Raw genomic sequence first — 18,969 nt, 5'->3', positions numbered from 1 at the left:
CCCCCAGACCCACACACACACCCCCCACACACACACACACTCACAGACACACACGCGCTCACACACACACCACACAGACACACACTCACACACACACACGCGCTCACACACACGCACCACACACACACACGCACCACACAGACCCACACACACACACACGCACGCACTCACACACCAGACACACACACTCACACACACCACACAGACACACACGCACTCACACACACAGACACGCACTCACCACACAGACACACACTCACACACACCACACAGACACTCACACCACACAGACACACACTACACAAACACTCACTCACTCACTCACACAAACACACACCACACACCAAACACACACAAACACACACACACTGAATTATAAATTGTTCGTAGAATTATAAAATGTTAATTTGTTCTACTTTTAAATGTACATACATGCATGTTTTTGGTGCATATATATCTGTTCTAGATTCAATGTAAACACTATGCTTTAGCAATACATTGTAACAATTGTCATGCCAATAAAGCACATATTGAATTGAATTGAATTGAACTGAATTGAGAGAGAGAGAGAGAGAGAGAGAGAGAGAGAGAGAGCATTGACTCTGTAAACTCACTCCAGCTCCCAGCGCCAGTCTCCCAGACCTGCAGGAGCTCCTGTAATCTATCACACAAATCAACACAACACAACATTTCCACACCAGAACCCACACGTCTCCGTCCGCAAATGAACCCGGCAGATTGCAAACGTCTAAACAGCAGCGACAAATAATGAAAAGCATTGATCAGAAGGCATATGAAGCTCTGAGCTTGTGGGCCGCGCTTCTCCTTCGTCCCGACCGTCACACTGTTTCATTTCTGCATTAAAAGAAGTGCAATCTGAAATAAACATCTGAGCGCAATGCAAAGGCAGCGATAAGTTCGTCTCTGGATTCATGCTGACAGACAGTTTCATTTGCAGCCCGGACACTAATTTCCTGCATCTACAGGAGCGTGTTTTGAGCTCAGAAACACTGGCGAGACGCTCTCGCTGCATTCATTCCCTCCTTCATTTGCATTGAAATAAACTGAATTGAGAGAGAGAGAGAGAGAGAGAGAGAGAGAGAGAGAGCATTGACTCTGTAAACTCACTCCAGCTCCCAGCGCCAGTCTCCCAGACCTGCAGGAGCTCCTGTAATCTATCACACAAATCAACACAACACAACATTTCCACACCAGAACCCACACGTCTCCGTCCGCAAATGAACCCGGCAGATTGCAAACGTCTAAACAGCAGCGACAAATAATGAAAAGCATTGATCAGAAGGCATATGAAGCTCTGAGCTTGTGGGCCGCGCTTCTCCTTCGTCCCGACCGTCACACTGTTTCATTTCTGCATTAAAAGAAGTGCAATCTGAAATAAACATCTGAGCGCAATGCAAAGGCAGCGATAAGTTCGTCTCTGGATTCATGCTGACAGACAGTTTCATTTGCAGCCCGGACACTAATTTCCTGCATCTACAGGAGCGTGTTTTGAGCTCAGAAACACTGGCGAGACGCTCTCGCTGCATTCATTCCCTCCTTCATTTGCATTGAAATAGGAATGCCATATTTCATTCCTGTCCCTGCTACACTTATACTTATTTATATATTTAAAACCATATAAAAAATATTTACTATATAAAAACCATAAAGACATTTAAATATATAATAACAAAAACACACACCAAAGTCACTAAAACTTTAACTACATTTTTTATTAATATATCGATACTAAAATTACATTGGTTCATTCACTCATTCCGGCTTCAAAAACATGCAAAAGTACCATACATTTGATCTATATGACGTGTCTGGAGCCATATGATAACTGTGTCCAAATATGTAAATAATCACAACTTATGATCATGTAATGGTGCTTCTAAGAAGCTTGAAGTTTATGAAAACAAAACTACTTTTATTAAATTTATTTCAGCTAGTTGCCAAAGAAACATTTCACACAACAAGCTGAAGCACTAAAATAGCTCAAACTAAATAAACTAAAACTAAAAACTGAAACATAAAAGCTACATATTAAAAAATATTAAAAATGACAAAAACACATTAACAAAATTAGTAACATTGTAATCAAAACTTTAAAGTAAAAACAGAAAATATAAAAATAAAATCTACTTCAAAATTTGAAATAAAAACTGTATTTTGCAGTTGTGCAGTTACTGTTTGATTCAACGGAGGTCAAACGGTATTGAGATGATATTAAGTCGAGTAAATGATGACAAAACTTTCATTTTTTGGCAGAACAAATATTTTAGCCGTGTGCAAACAGATGTAATCAGCATAGCTGTCATCTTAGATGACAAAAGAAGCAAACGAGCTCCGTAAACACGGCTCACGCCGAACACACGTCTGACTAAACGATCAAAACAGCACATCACCCAAAGAAGAAAAGAGCGGACTGAAAACATCAGCCGTGTCATCATCACTCACTCAGGTTTCTGTGATTTTGTATGATTTCCCTCCCCTGATTCTCCTCCCAAGCCCCGCGGTGTTAATTATACTGGCTCTCTCTCTCTTCAAGCGAGTCGTGCGGTGGAAGCGCATTCATCTTGATTCGCTACTTCAGAACAAAGCCTGTCTGAAGAGTCTCCTCTGGTGAAGACCCAAAGACTGAGGACGAGGAGACACCAGCGAGTCTCTGTTCCTCACTCAACCTGAGCATGCAGATGCACGAGATGCACGAGACAAAGCTGTGTTCATGTCCGATTCGGCTGACTGCCGTCTCTCAGGACGCTTAAAGGTCAGCGCATGCTGTTTGTCTGTGTGCATCCCAAAACCGAGGCTGAAATGAATTTAAAGCAGACTTATTACAGATTAAAGCTGCTTTGACAACACAAAAATTCTCAAAGTAGTCCTCATCATTACACCACAGCTTTCTGCACCAGAACAGGTCTGATTTTATATATGATGGCAGACTGAGCCCTTCGATTAGATTCTCTCTAGAGCATCCTGATTATAGCGGTGGGGCTAGTTGTCACACTTTTTTACTCTAGAGATGAGTTTCTTTTTGATACTACACTGAAAATGAATGAAGTAAGTAAGTGTAGGATTTACTTTGAAACAATTATCACTCAGAAATTGCTAAATTTCACACATAATTACCAAGAAATCTGCCATTGAACAGCGTATTCTCAGGTTTTCTGCTAAATGTAATCAGTAAAGCAATAACTTTTGGCTCAATTCCAGCCTCATCCTATAGTTGACCCTTGCGTAAATGTACAGAAGTGTTGTTTCATGACGTTCACTTGTATTTCTATAGAACATAAATGTATTTCAATTACAATACAGACTGTTTCAAAGCAGCTTCACAGTTATAAACAGAAAAATAAAAGCATTAATGTTATAAAATTCACAAATTATGAAACACATTCCAGTGACATTAATAGAATAATTGTTCAAAAGTTATCTTTGACAGATCCCTTTCTATGTGCAATAACGCATTTTAATTCACTTTATGAAGCTCTTTTCGTCATGTGGATCATAAAGTAAGCTCCCACACAGATTTCACATACATATATTCATAACATGAAATCATAACATCATCTGAATTCTTAAAGCTGCACCCTTGACATTACTTTTTTCTTTTAAATTAGAACTCAATAATCCATCATGCATTCTATCATGAACAGAACACAAAGCAGTTCAGTGTAACGGCGTCTCCGCTGGTTATCAGACTCGACAACAGATTACTCAGCTATTAGAAAGCAACAAAACATCCTGGTGAACTGAATGGGTTTTACACTCGTTTATTAGAAGAGCACACATCAGAGATTCATCTGAGAGTATATGATTCAACTTGAGTCATGGATTCTTTCATATCCAGTCATCCTGACAGCGCACAGAGACACACACGGCTTCGCAAGTTCATACACGCAACTCTAAACGTGCCAATAATCCAGCACTACTGGATCTGCAGAATAAATCCTGAGTTACCCGAGCCTGTACTGGATGAGATGCAATAAATCGGTAAATAATGACAAGGGTTGCATGCAAAAACACATATAGAGTGTGAGCAGTGTAGTCTGATTCCTATGGGAGCCCGTTTCCACCACAGAGTAAAAATCAATCAATTAATTAATAAAACCGGTAATTGTGACTTATCATCTCACAATTCTGACTTTTTTCTCACAGTTCTGAGTTTATACCTCACTATTCGGACGTTGTTTCTTGAAATTCTGAGGAAAAAAAGTAATAATTGTAAGATATAAACTCTTAGTTTGTTGCACAATTACGTTACAATTAAGTTTTCATCTCACAATTCTGTTTTTGTTTTCTGCATGGAATATAAAGTAAAGGTAATTGCATCTTATTATCTCACAATTATGATTTTTTTTTTTGCAATTCTGAGTTTATATCTCACAATTTGGGCCTTATATCTCGCAAATTTGTTTTCCCGCAGAATTGCAAGATATAAACTTACATATTTATCTCTTACAATTCTGGGTTTTGTTTCTCTTCTTTTTCTCAGAATTGCAAGTTTTTCAATGAACTCTGAGTTTTGTTTCTGCCACATAAAACAAAAGAATAAAGGTAATTGCAACTCTTTATTTCACAATTCTAACTTTTCTTCTCAGAATTGCAAGTTTATACATTGCAATTGTGAGTTCTAAACACATAATTGCAAGTTAACATCTCACAATTAGAATTTAGAAAAAAGTCAGACTTGTGAGATAAAAAGTAGCAATTGATCCGTAACATACAAGCTTCCATACAGCTTCCTGAAATGAATGACAATAGTGCACAAAGAGTCATCAGTTTCAATCAGACAAAATACACATTATAGCTATGAATCAGAATCATCATCATGTTCAGCTGAGAGTCGCAGACCTATTTGTACCTGCTCTGACTTTTATTAAACTGAGTACATGAGTAAACAGGTATATTTAGCACTACTAAATGATTTACACCCCAGCAAATGAATTAGACAAGAAAACAGTTTAATAAATCATGCAACAACTAAAACATTCAAGGCAGTTTCCAGCGGGGACTGATGGGAAGAACAGCACTTCACAGGAGAGCAAATGTGTGCATTCGTGTGAAGGAAACGATAGTTTAACAGACAAGCAGAAGACGGGGCTCCCATCGGAGATCTAGCGTGTGTGTGTGTGTGTGTGAGAGAGTGTGTGTGTGTGTGTGTGAGACCCTTTAACAGAGAGAGAGCCTCTGTAGGGACAGTGTGTGTGTGTGTGTGTGAGACCCTTTAACAGAGAGAGAGCCTCTGTAGGGACAGTGTGTGTGTGTGTGTGTGAGACCCTTTAACAGAGAGAGAGCCTCTGTAGGGACAGTGTGTGTGTGTGTGTGTGAGACCCTTTAACAGAGAGAGAGCCTCTGTAGGGACAGTGTGTGTGTGTGTGTGTGAGACCCTTTAACAGAGAGAGAGCCTCTGTAGGGACAGTGTGTGTGTGTGTGTGTGAGACCCTTTAACAGAGAGAGAGCCTCTGTAGGGACAGTGTGTGTGTGTGTGTGTGAGACCCTTTAACAGAGAGAGAGCCTCTGTAGGGACAGTGTGTGTGTGTGTGTGTGAGACCCTTTAACAGAGAGAGAGCCTCTGTAGGGACAGTGTGTGTGTGTGTGTGTGAGACCCTTTAACAGAGAGAGAGCCTCTGTAGGGACAGTGTGTGTGTGTGTGTGTGAGACCCTTTAACAGAGAGAGAGCCTCTGTAGGGACAGTGTGTGTGTGTGTGTGTGAGACCCTTTAACAGAGAGAGAGCCTCTGTAGGGACAGTGTGTGTGTGTGTGTGTGAGACCCTTTAACAGAGAGAGAGCCTCTGTAGGGACAGTGTGTGTGTGTGTGTGTGAGACCCTTTAACAGAGAGAGAGCCTCTGTAGGGACAGTGTGTGTGTGTGTGTGTGAGACCCTTTAACAGAGAGAGAGCCTCTGTAGGGACAGTGTGTGTGTGTGTGTGTGAGACCCTTTAACAGAGAGAGAGCCTCTGTAGGGACAGTGTGTGTGTGTGTGTGTGAGACCCTTTAACAGAGAGAGAGCCTCTGTAGGGACAGTGTGTGTGTGTGTGTGTGAGACCCTTTAACAGAGAGAGAGCCTCTGTAGGGACAGTGTGTGTGTGTGTGTGTGAGACCCTTTAACAGAGAGAGAGCCTCTGTAGGGACAGTGTGTGTGTGTGTGTGTGAGAGAGAGAGTGTGAGTGTGTGTGTGTGTGTGTGTGTGTGTGTGTGACGCTTAAACAGAGAGAGAGCCTCTGTAGGCACAGTGTGTGTGTGTGTGAGAGTGTGTGTGTGTGTGTGAGAGAGAGAGAGAGAGTGTGAGTGTGTGAGACGCTTTAACAGAGAGAGAGCCTCTGTAGGGACAGTGTGTGTGTGTGTGTGTGTGTGAGATATTAAGTGTTGCTGACAGAGACGGCCCGAGGCTCAGAGCTGTTGACCATTTCACAGTCACAGACAGAATGATGGGGAAAAAACAAGACATTTAGTCTTACAAGACACGCACAAGAGCTCACGAGTTAATTGCACTTCAGCCCAAAATCACAAATTAGAATTTGCATATTTTTTCTTTAAAGACTTTTTAGATTTGTTGCCTTTTTGAAATCATTTTTAAATGACATGTAAGCACATTTTCCGCTAAAATCGTCATCACAGTAATGCATCCATACATAGTCCTCAGTATTCTTAATGGTGATTCTCATCAAATTCTCGTTACTGTTAAACAATTATATTTTTTTATTTAAATAGCATGTATTAAAGGCAGCACAACAAATAAGTGTATTAATATATATATATATATATATATATATTTTTTTTTTTTACATTCTGGTAATGACAATAGGATTTAAAAGGCTATTAGTATTCAGTAATATCGATTTAAAGCACTGCCACTATTAGATGAGAACAACATTTAAACTCATTTGATCTTCTGCAGAGCGATTTTACAGCTGGAACTTTAATTTGTTTCATAATTGATGAATTTGATAACATTTAGACTGTTCCCTGTATTAATGTGAAGTTGCTTTATCTGTATTTTTGTTAAAGTGCTATATAAACAAACACAGCAATGATTTGGGAGTTTTTGTGTGCATAGAAACTCTAAAGCAAGCCTATGGTGATCTGCGCGAGAAGACGGCCGCTAAACTAGCATTGTGGGTAATCTATGGCTCTAAATCGCCCCCTCAGGCTGGTTACGTAATTGCGGCTGGGAGGAGGGCGACCCGTGTGCTGCGATGAGTGCAGGCGTGTTCATTAGCACTCATTGATCTCCTCTCTATCGCTCCTCCACTCCTCCTGTCCCACCTCTGGGCTCCGTGTCTGAACAGATATTAATAATGCAGGAACAATAAAGCGATAGCTTCCAGTTCTGGTTTTGTGAACTTTTTGGTTTTGCGATTCCAGTTCCACTTACGAGACACATGTACATTTTGTGATCGGTGCAGCTTGCCGTGTGGAAAATGTCAGGGTTTTATAGCAGAAGTGGCTTCTAAAAATACTTGAAACTAGTTTGCGCTCACTAGTTCTGGTGAGTTAATCTGTTAAAGACGGGTGAAATAACTTACATTGAACTTCCATTAAGTGATGAATTTAAACCGAATATTGGCAAGAAACATCATTTAGCACTTAGTTAGGATATAACATTACTGGATAGGAGAAAAGTACGACTTTAAATTGATTTAAAACACATAAAACCTTAATGAACTATGTGTTTGTTTGTTTGTTTGTTTGTATGTATTTTTATAGTTTTAGTACTTTTAAAAAAAGTAAATCAATAATAATAATGCTAATAATAATAATAATTGTAATACTATTATAATAATAAAACATTTATGAAACTATTAAAGCAATTAAATCAACAACAATAATAATAATTTGTTTTTTTTATTTGTTAAATGTGAATGGCTTTCACAACACATTTAGCTTACATAATGTGATGACACATGAATAGTTAGTATTTAGTTAGCATATAACATTTATGGATAGAATTAAATGAATACATTTCATTTAAAATGCAAAAAAAAATTAATAACTTTATGAAACTTAAAAATATTTATTTAAAAATATAATTTTTTTTATTATTTAAAATATTATTATTGATGTTGTTTAATTGTTATTTTAAACTAGAATGAATCAATGAATCAAGCAATGAATAAATGAATGAATGAATCAATCAATCAATCATGCAGACTAAGACCAGGGACATATGGCACTAAATAAGTCATTTTTCTCTCCATGTTGTCTTAAAGTCAAAAGGTCAAACTGTTGATAGGCAGCTTGATACACAAAGTGAACTCATGTTTCTCAAAGGGAAGCCTTAGAGTTGACTCCCTGATTGGTTTCAGTCCACATTAAGAATGAATTAGGCTTCGTGAAGGTCTCGTCTTCTTCCTGACTGCCTCTACATCCTTATTACGCCACTCACGTCTCTGAAAGTCCTCTTCCAGCGTCTCACAGTCCTCCTCAGGCGCTCATAGAAACACTCTCTTCTCTCTCTCTACTATAAACCTCCGTCCTAAAGAGCCTCATTCTCTCCTTCCCTCAACTCCCTCTCTTTCAGCATTGGCAGCTCTATGGACAGCCTGCCACAACCAGAGATATTTTTAGAGTGACAGCAAATGGTTAAGGGGAATATATAGGATGGGAATTAAATCAATATTTTAGTGCACTACTTAAGGTGTGGGTGGGCGAGCCATTATCCGCCACTAATTGCCCCTATCGGCTCTGTCTGTTGAAAGGCATCGCTCTGACAGCCATTAAGTTTCATATGAAGTCCTGAAGCACTAGGCTGAACATCATTTCGCTCTCACAGCGGAAACACAGCTCTTCCCTCAGTACGGAGAACACTACAGCACCAGTGCGACGGGATCTGCTTATTTTTAGATATGCATACGCAGAAACACACACACTGCACACCATTTAATGCTGCCAACACATTTCTGAAAAAAAGAATGGACCTGCGTTAAGACCACAAATGTCATGGCAATGTCCAAAACATGAAGAATGAAGACAGGAAGGCTTCAAGCCATGCCCAGATTTAATGTTTTCATAACATCCTGTTGACTAAAAGACTTCATCTGGTTGATTATTTATGTTTAATTAATTCATTATTATTATTATTATTAGGTCTAGAATATGCAAGAAAATGCTTATTTTTAGAAAGCTAAATGAAACTCTCATAATGGCAAATTCAGTAATCATTAACTTTTTTAATTGTGTAATATACATACAGTATATTGTTGTCGATATTAAGGGTACTGCTCTGGAGTGGTTCAGGTCCTATCTAACAGACAGGACTTTTTCTGTCTGCCTTGGTGACTTTGTTTCCTCATCAGCACCCCTTCCATCTGGAGTCCCTCAAGGCTCTATTCTTGGCCCAATGCTGTTTTCCCTGTATATGCTCCTATTAGGGTCCATTCTCAGGAAATATAACATTTTGTTTCACTATTACGCAGATGACACACACATTTATCTGCCATTGAAACAGAAACATGCCAGTCCTCTAAAACTTTTGTTTGACTGCCTCAGAGACATTAAAGATTGGATGGCCCTACATTTTTTAAATTTTAAAGAGAACAAGACTGAAATTATGATATTTGGTCCAAACTGTACTAATAAGGTCTCTAACATTGATCTGGGCCCTATACTTCCCCATGTTAACTTTAACTTATGCATTTAGCAGACGCTTTTATCCAAAGCGACTTACAGTGCATTCAGGCTATACATTTTTTACCAGTATGTGTGTTCCCTGGGAATCGAACCCACAACCTTTTGCGCTGCTAATGCAATGCTCTACCTCTGAGCCACTATTAGACTATAACACTATTAGAACTATAAGAACACTGTTAAATCCACTGTTAATAATATGGGTGTAATAATGGATATGGATTTTAAATTTGACAAACAGATAAACAATGTAGTAAAGTCACGTTTTTATCAGTTCAGGCTTTTATCTAAAGTTACGATTTTTTTGTCTTTTAATGATTCTGAAAGGCTTATTCATGTTTTTATTTAATCTCGTTTAGACTATTGTAATGCCCTCTATGTTGGTCTCAACCAGGCCTCTCTCTCACGCTTGCAGTTAGTGCAGAATGCTGCAGCTTGACTTTTAACTCAAATGCGTAAACGGGAACATATTTCCCCCATATTGGCTTCCCTACACTGGCATCCGGTCCGTTTTAGAATTGATTTTAAGGTTCTAGTGCTTGCTTATAAATCCTTAAATGGCCTAGCCCCAGCCTACCTTTCTGATCTTATACAACTGCACATTCCATCCAGACTTTGAGGTCTGCTGACCTTATGTTGCCTGCGGTCCCTAGAGTAAGACTGAAGCACAGGGGAGATCATGCTTTTGCAGTAGCTGCCCCTAAACTTTGGAATGCATTACCATTGTCTGTGAGGATGGCCCCAACTTTGTCTGCTTTTAAAACTAGTCTTAAAACACATTTTTATTCTTTGGCATTTAATTCAGTTTTTGTTTAGTTTTTTTCTTGTCTTTGCTGTTTCACATTTTACTTTACATTTCTGTAATGTGCAATACTATGTACAGTACCTTATTATTATTGTTGTTTTTTTATGATCCTTATGTACAGCACTTTGGTCAACTACTGTTGTTTTTAAATGTGCTTTAGAAATAAATTAAACTTGAAACTTGAAACATTTATTCAATTAAATTGATTTATATATATATATATATATTTTTTTTTTTTAATGGGTTTTTAAACAAAAAAAAATGCATACAGCTGCCTTAATATTTTAAAAGTTGATTTTTCACTAGAGGTTCATTATATTTGGCATCAAAAAGAACCCCTTATCTATAATAACTCTATAATAAATGTGTCTATAATTACATCAGCAGCATTTGGTTTTAGACGCAGCTGATGCATCAGGAATCACACAACAAATTTATTTTGCTTGATTAGCTATTAATATAACATGACCTTATAGTAAAGACAAGAAACATGAATGAACTGTACAAAACTGCAGTAAAAGTACATGAGGAAATTAATTTATGTATATACACTCTGTCCAAAATAAAAGACAAATGTATTTACAAGAAAATATCAATATCTGAAAATCTCCTGTACTGATACTGTATCACACGCACTGACTTTATGAAATCAGATCTTCTGCATGCTGCATTATGTTAAAAAGTCATTCATCAACTGTCATACATTTTTTAGAAAGAATTGATCACCGGCGATGCAGCTGATGAAGGTCGGGATGCAAATGCAGTGAAAGTTTCAGTGGACTTTAAGTCTACGGTCATCAAAGAGCCAACACGAGAGTAAATGGCCTGAGATTAGAAAAGAGGGCTTGAGGAAATGCTTAAGCCACGGCATTACTTGTCTTGAAAATTGCAAAGCTATTTCAGTAAAGGCTCTGGGTGTGTGGGACTACAATTACAGCTCTCTTTCTCCTCCTCATCCTCTCTGTCTTCCTTCTTCCAATCATCATCTGTTTTCTGAACTGCTAGAGGGAGCTGGTTGTTTTTTATATTAGACTTTGATGTATTTCTTAGACTCCCGGTGCTTGGCAATAAAGATCTCTCTGCTATGTTTGGAACAGCGTACGGCCACACTATCTACTGTGGGTCTGTTTCACGCTGCGTAAAGCATAAAGCGGCGTCTTCTTGGCACTCGTATTAACAGCTTACAGTATTCACACGATCGGTGATATGTATATTTCAGACGCCACACGCAGTGACAGACACACAAACAAACACACTTTCATTCATTCAGTAGGACTACATCCAGACAATTAAACTGTTACTTGTAGATTACTGTTCATGTAGATTAATTAGTATTTTGAACATAAATGTGATCAGCCTTCATGTAAATTTGATTTCATGACAAAATATACTGATTTGCTGCTCAATAAACATTTCTGATTATTAGCAATCTTGAAAACAGTCGTGCTGCACAATATTTTTGTGGAAACTGTGATACATTATATATTTTTTTCAAGATTCACAGATGAATTGAAAGGTCAAAAGAACACCTTGATGAATAAAAGTTTTTTTCTTACCCCAAACTTTTGAATAGTAGTGCATCATGACTCCCACAAAAATATGAAGCAGCACAACTGTCTTCAACATTGATAATAATGTTTCTTGAGCTGCGAATCAGCATAGAATTATTTCTGAAGGAAATATATAGCAATGCACTTGTATGTTTACTTCAGATATTAATTTTGCAAACTAATTCAGTGTCTAGGCTTCTGGATGAGTCTAAATTAAAGGATTGAATCACTGTAATGTTTTTTTTTTTTGGTTCAGTTATTGATCTTTATAGGTTTTCACCATAGATCTCCATTCGTCCTGCCTTGTGACCTTTCCATGGTCTTCCAGTAAGTGCATTCAGTCTATAAGCTGAATGATTTACAGTGTTCTGCCTGGGCTGAATCAAGGTCCCATGAGGTCTCGTCTTTGGAGGGTCACCCTCACCTTCTAGCACGACTTCGTAAAGAAAAACAGGGCTTGATTCTTTAGTTTAGAAATATTTTGACCCAAAGAGTACTTTCTGAATGAACAGCAGTAGAGGTTGGCACGTGCTGTGCCTCAGGTGCTGTAGGCTGGAGAAATCCTGCGCCGGTGTGATTGTCCAGACATGAGTGTGTGTGGAGGCTCTGAGCTCTAGCGGTGAGACCCTGAGACTGTGGAGGCCCCGGGCCCTGTGTGCGTATGAGACAGATGAACAACTGCAGCAAAACCAAAGCGTGAGCGTTGAAAGAGACCACAAACTGAAAAAAAAAATACATTTCTTAATTTTTTTGTTTTTTATAATTATTGTGGTAATTTGACCAGCGGCGAAATCTGATCTCTCTGTAAATGCCATCCGTCCGTCCAGCCACCTGTCTGTCTTATCATTCTATCTGTCTGTCTGTCCGTCCATCTGTCTATAATTCTATCTGTCCTTCTGTCCATCCGTCCATCTGTCAGTCATTCTGTCTGTCCATCCATCTATCGTTCTATCTGTCTGTCTGTCCGTCCATCCACCCGTCTGTCTGTCATTCTATCTGTCCGTCCGTCTCTTCCAGTAAGTGCATTCAGTCTATAAGCTGAATGATTTACAGTGTTCTGCCTGGGCTGAATCAAGGTCCCATGAGGTCTCGTCTTTGGAGGGTCACCCTCACCTTCTAGCACGACTTCGTAAAGAAAAACAGGGCTTGATTCTTTAGTTTAGAAATATTTTGACCCAAAGAGTACTTTCTGAATGAACAGCAGTAGAGGTTGGCACGTGCTGTGCCTCAGGTGCTGTAGGCTGGAGAAATCCTGCGCCGGTGTGATTGTCCAGACATGAGTGTGTGTGGAGGCTCTGAGCTCTAGCGGTGAGACCCTGAGACTGTGGAGGCCCCGGGCCCTGTGTGCGTATGAGACAGATGAACAACTGCAGCAAAACCAAAGCGTGAGCGTTGAAAGAGACCACAAACTGAAAAAAAAAATACATTTCTTAATTTTTTTGTTTTTTATAATTATTGTGGTAATTTGACCAGTGGCAAAATCTGATCTCTCTGTAAATGATTAAGTCTATCTATCCATCCGTCCGTCCAGCCACCTGTCTGTCTTATCATTCTATCTGTCTGTCTGCCCATCCATCTGTCTATAATTCTATCTGTCCTTCTGTCCATCCGTCCATCCATCCATCTATCGTTCTATCTGTCTGTCTGTCCGTCCATCCACCCGTCTGTCTGTCATTCTATCTGTCCGTCCGTCTATCCATCCATCTATCATTCTATCTGTCCTTCTGTCCACTCATCCGTCTATCATTCTATCTGTCCATCCGTCCATCTGTCTACCTTTCTATCTGTCCGTCCATCCTATCCATCTATCATTCTATCTGTCCGTCCGTCCATCCATCCATCTATCATTCTATCTGTCTGTCTGTCCGTCCATCTGTCTATAATTCTATCTGTCCTTCTGTCCATCCGCCCATCTGTCAGTCATTCTGTCTGTCCATCCATCTATCGTTCTATCTGTCTGTCTGTCTGTCCATCCACCCGTCTGTCTGTCATTCTATCTGTCCTTCCGTCCATTCATCCGTCTATCATTCTATCTGTCCATCCGTCCATCTGTCTACCTTTCTATCTGTCCGTCCATCCTATCCATCTATAATTTTATCTGTCCATCCACCCATCCATCTATCATTCTATCTGTCCGTCCGTCCGTCCATCTGTCTGTCTGTCATTCTATCTGTCCATCTGTCTGTCCGCCCCTCCATCTGTCTGGCCGTCTATCTGTCCATCATTATATCTGTCCGTCCGTCCACCCGTCTGTCTGTCATTCTCATTGAAAGTATATTAATGTTTCAGTTACTTTTGGCACACATGCATGTTTTTGTCATAGTATGTGAGTTATGAAAGAAAATATATTTATATAAACATATTACAACTGCCCCTGGTCTCGCCAGCTTCAAAGAAGGCAGTGTGTGTTTCTGATAGGGAGTTTTCAGATTGAAGGGTACAGAAGAAAAAAAAAATCACAAACAAATATGGCAATATTGCATTTTCTTTGGGGGCTGCGTTCATTTTTATTCTGCAGTATGAGTGAATATTGTATTGCATCTCTGAATTTAAATGGGGTAAAAGACATCAGGAGAATGACTGAGATTACAAAGAAGAAATACTGTTGACTGAATGAGAGAATGAGACAAAATATGTTTTTAAAGCTGTAACATGACACTTAATGTAAGAGTTGCCATCTTATAATGTTCTTGTGATGTTGAAGAAGTTATAAAATAGCATATTTTGAAAATTACAGTTTTTTTTTTAGAAGTTTCATCCGCAGCAGTTTTACAAATGTTTTAGACCCCCTTACACTCATGTGGAATGGCTGATGTGAGGAATATTCCTTAGAGGTGATTTTAACAAAACTTAGATCAAAGTATGGTAGAATGCAATATTTACGTTAAAGACTAAGTGCATGATGGGATATCAATGCTCAATATTTCAACATTTATACATTTAAAATTCTTTTGGAAGATTTTAAAATCACAAAGTCAGACACAACAATGGTGGGAATTCAGAAAAGCACATGTAAAACAGTTTTGACAGCAGTACACTAGTAATGTAACAGTGAAATACAATACTCGAGGAGTTAGTTGAGTCAACTAGAGATTGTGTCTATATGGAGGATCTCACAGCTAAAATGACTAAAAAGAGCTCAGCTATCATCGAGTCGCAGTCATGATGCTATCGTGCAAAAAAATGATAAATGCAGCACTGTGAAAAAAAGAAATGTGGACATGATGCACCTGCAAAGCATCACAGAAGCTTTCCATCTACAGTCTGTAGAGGGCCTTCTCATGGGATCATCTGAAGACTGGAGAGCTGATGCGCGCGCTGCTCGACTGATAACTGATAACAGCTCTCAGCCATGTGTGTCAGGTCCCCGCTACAATAGCACTGACATTCACAAATGTTCAGAGAACAAGCGGGAACCCAATGTGCCTGTGGCTTCCTCTATTTCTGTTTTGATAAGTGATAGAAGGACTAGGGCCGACTCAAGGCGTACAGCACATGTATCTAATCTGCTCCCGATTAGACATCAGGCTGAGACTGCTAGGGGGCCAAACACAGATACAGTAAAGTCAGCGCTTTTAAAGTCAACATTAAATCAAAATGAATGCTTTCTACTTTCTAATGCACATCCCTGCTTTTATTGTGCACAATTCATCAGTGCAAATGATTCTAATTACTCTAATCTAATCTCTCTGACATTTTATCTCTTATAAATTAGATCTGTTTCTGCTTTAAAAAAGTGAAATGTGAATACAAGCAAACTATTTAAAAATGTTCAAAGAACTTTATTATCCTAAAAATAGCTTTCCAGCAAAAAAAGGTTGTTTTTTTTTTGTACAAACTTAAATTTGTGTAATTCTGTCATATTTTAATTTGGTGGAGCAAATTAGAGAAAAATTGGTTTAATAAATTAAATAAACGTTTAATCTTTAAAAGATTAAAACACTTAAAATCAATGTCAAACGAGTCTGTCAATCTCAATTTCCATACATCTTAAAATGAAATGTATAATTATTCATATAAATACGAGTATGAAAATTAGTCATGTACTCCTAATGCAAATTGAATAAGTAAAACTCATTTAAAACTGATTTCACAAAATTGCGATAACTAATCTTAATTGAGCAAACTGAACAAGCAGCCAAAAATTCTGGGTATATATATATATCTACTTTTGTGTCTATGTACAGTATATATCTAGTCTAGTATATGCTGTATATATACAGAGTCCATCTATTTACTGTACAGAATATAATAAGCAATAATACAGCTATGATACCCCAGTAAAGTTAGGAATATAAATTAGGAAGTCAGGAATATTTGCAATACCTGCACTTTATTTGCTACTGACAGGTTAACTAACCCTCTAAACTAAGGTTGCCTGTAATCTGCTCTCTGACAGCATATGCAATGAGTTAGCATTGTTTTTCACTTGCCAAATCATTTATATTAGAATAGAGATTAGCATGTCCTCATGTAGCACTGGGGTTATACGGCCCCCACAACAACAACAACATAATAATTTAGACACTTTGTATGGTTTTGAGGCAATTGCCTACAACACACTGCAGAATTTTTAAACTGTCGTCCTGCTGTCTTGCTGCCCACATCCTTTTCTGAAAATGTGTTTAACTGTCCAGTAACTGACCTATTAAAAATTGTTTATGGCTCCTTTCAGGCTTCGTTCCTTTGTCTTGAATACTGCAGTTTTTAGTCGCTCCTAAAAAAGAGCCATCTGGATAACTCTGTACTAAACAACTACAGACCTATTTCAAATCTTCCCTTTATAAGCAAGATCATTGAGAATGTACTTTTCAATCAGCACAACAAATTCCTAAACTCAGATGGCTACTTGGAAGATTTCCCATCTGATTTTTGTTCAGATCACAGCACGGTGACGGCACTCGTAAACACAAAATGGCATTTGCCTAAATACTGATTCAAGAAACTATCAGTGCTGGTTTTTATTTGATCTTCATGCTGCTTTTGACACTGACAACCATAATATGCAACTAGACAGACTGGAAAACTGGACAGGACTCTCTGAGATGATCCTCAGCTGATTTAGGGGTTATTACATATAAACAGGCAATTATGAATCTAAATGGACCACCATGACACGTGGAGACCCCCAGGGCTCGATACTTGGACCTCTCCTGTTTTAAAAAAAATCTTAGTTCCAGTATTCATCATATCAAAAACACAATAATTCTGCATGGAAACAAGATTTAGAAAAGTTAATTCACACATTCATTACCAGCAGGGCCAACTGTACTACAACTCCTCGCCAATCTTCCCAAAAAAGACCATTAGATAGCTGCAGCTCATTCTAAGGGCTGTTGTCGTTGCTGTTTTATTAAAAAAAAAATATATATATATAATATGCTGGTCACAAAGTTAATCACTTCATCTACATCTTTCCCCCTGAATAAAGACTCATATGTTTTTCCTAAATATCGTTTCATAAAAGATATCAGTGCCTATTTTTATTAGATCTTCATGCTGCGTTTGACATTGTAAACCACAATATGCATCAGGGCTGACTGGAAAACTGGATATGACTCTCTGAGATGGTCCTCAAATCATTTAGGTCATATTTAGGGGATAAAACATATAAACAGGCAATTATGAATCTAAACGGACATCTATAACATGTGGAGACCCCTAGGGTTCTATTCTCGGACCTCTCCTGTTTTGATAAATCTAAGTTACAAAAAGACCATTAGGATAACTGCAGCTCATTCAAAGGGTTTTTCTTTTATTTATTTTTTTTATTAAAAAAAGCATTTGCTGGTCATCAAGGTCTTGTTCATCAGTTCATCTTTATCTTTTCCCCTGAATAAAAACTCATATGTCCTTCCTAAATACTGATTCAAAGATAATATCAGCGCTGGTTTTTATTAGATGCTGCTTTTGACATCATCAATGACAATATGCACCAGGACAGACTGGGGAACTGAATAGGACTCTCTGAGATGGTCCTCAGCTGATTTAGGTCATATTTAGGGGTTATTACACATAAACAGGCAATTATGAATATAAACGGACCTCTATGATGTGGAGACCCTCAGGGCTCGATACCTGGACCTCTCCTGTTTTTAAAAAATCTTAGTTTCAGTTGTCACGTCAAACCAATAACTAAATCATCCTTTTATCATCTAAAAAAATATGTGAATTCTGCAATCAAACATGATTTAGAAAAATGTACTCACACATTTATTACCAACAGCACAGACACCACTGTTAATCCTCACCAGAATAAGACTATTCCCTCATTCATCTACATCTTTTCCCCTGAATAAAGACTCATATGATGTCCTTCTTATATGATGCACAACGAAGACTCCTCACCAACCAAACAGCTCTTGCAGGTCAAGGACATGAGGCCTAAAGAAGGATTTCAGCTGAAAGAGATCAAATCTATTTAGTGCTAGAGTCCTATTATTACGCTCTTCACATTCGTTTCGCATTTCCCGTCACATTTCATCCAGTCGCGTTAAATATCAGAATTGCTACAGCGCCACTGAGGGTCATGAAGAGACTCAACCATGACTCTTGTTCTGACGGTTGAGCCAGAGCCCAGAATAGAGAGCATTAATACAAGACACATCTTCAAAAAAAACAAAAAAAAAAGGTAGAAATCGGCCCGGTGTAATGTATAGAATTCACAGTGGAGACGTTTACATCTGTCATGTGAACACACAAATATTGCTCTGTACATTTACACTAACGCTCAAAAGATTGGAATTATTATTTTTAACGCTTTTAAAAGAAGTCTCTTCTGATCACCAGGGCTGCATTTATTTGATCAAAAATACAGTAAAAACAGTTAAATATTATTAAAATTTTAAATAACTCTATTCTATTTAAATATAATTAATTTATGTGACAGTAAAGACGTTTATAATGTTACAAAATATTTGCATTTCAAATAAATGCTGATCTTTTGAACTTTCTGTGAATCCTGAAAAATAAAATGCA

The 18,969-nt window shown here is 38.3% G+C and overlaps 1 protein-coding gene across 1 annotated transcript in view; it reads right to left on the bottom strand.

Annotated features, from left to right (window-relative positions):
- cd276 (CD276 molecule) overlaps window positions 1–18,969 on the bottom strand; it is an 84,227-nt gene that overhangs the window by 4,622 nt on the left and 60,636 nt on the right. The gene's annotated exons all lie outside the window — the stretch shown is intronic.

This window comes from Sinocyclocheilus grahami, unplaced genomic scaffold (genome assembly GCF_001515645.1).
Source record: "Sinocyclocheilus grahami isolate Dianchi unplaced genomic scaffold, SAMN03320097.WGS_v1.1 scaffold271.1, whole genome shotgun sequence".
Lineage (NCBI taxonomy): Eukaryota > Metazoa > Chordata > Actinopteri > Cypriniformes > Cyprinidae > Sinocyclocheilus > Sinocyclocheilus grahami.
This window is presented reverse-complemented; position numbering and strand designations above follow the sequence as displayed.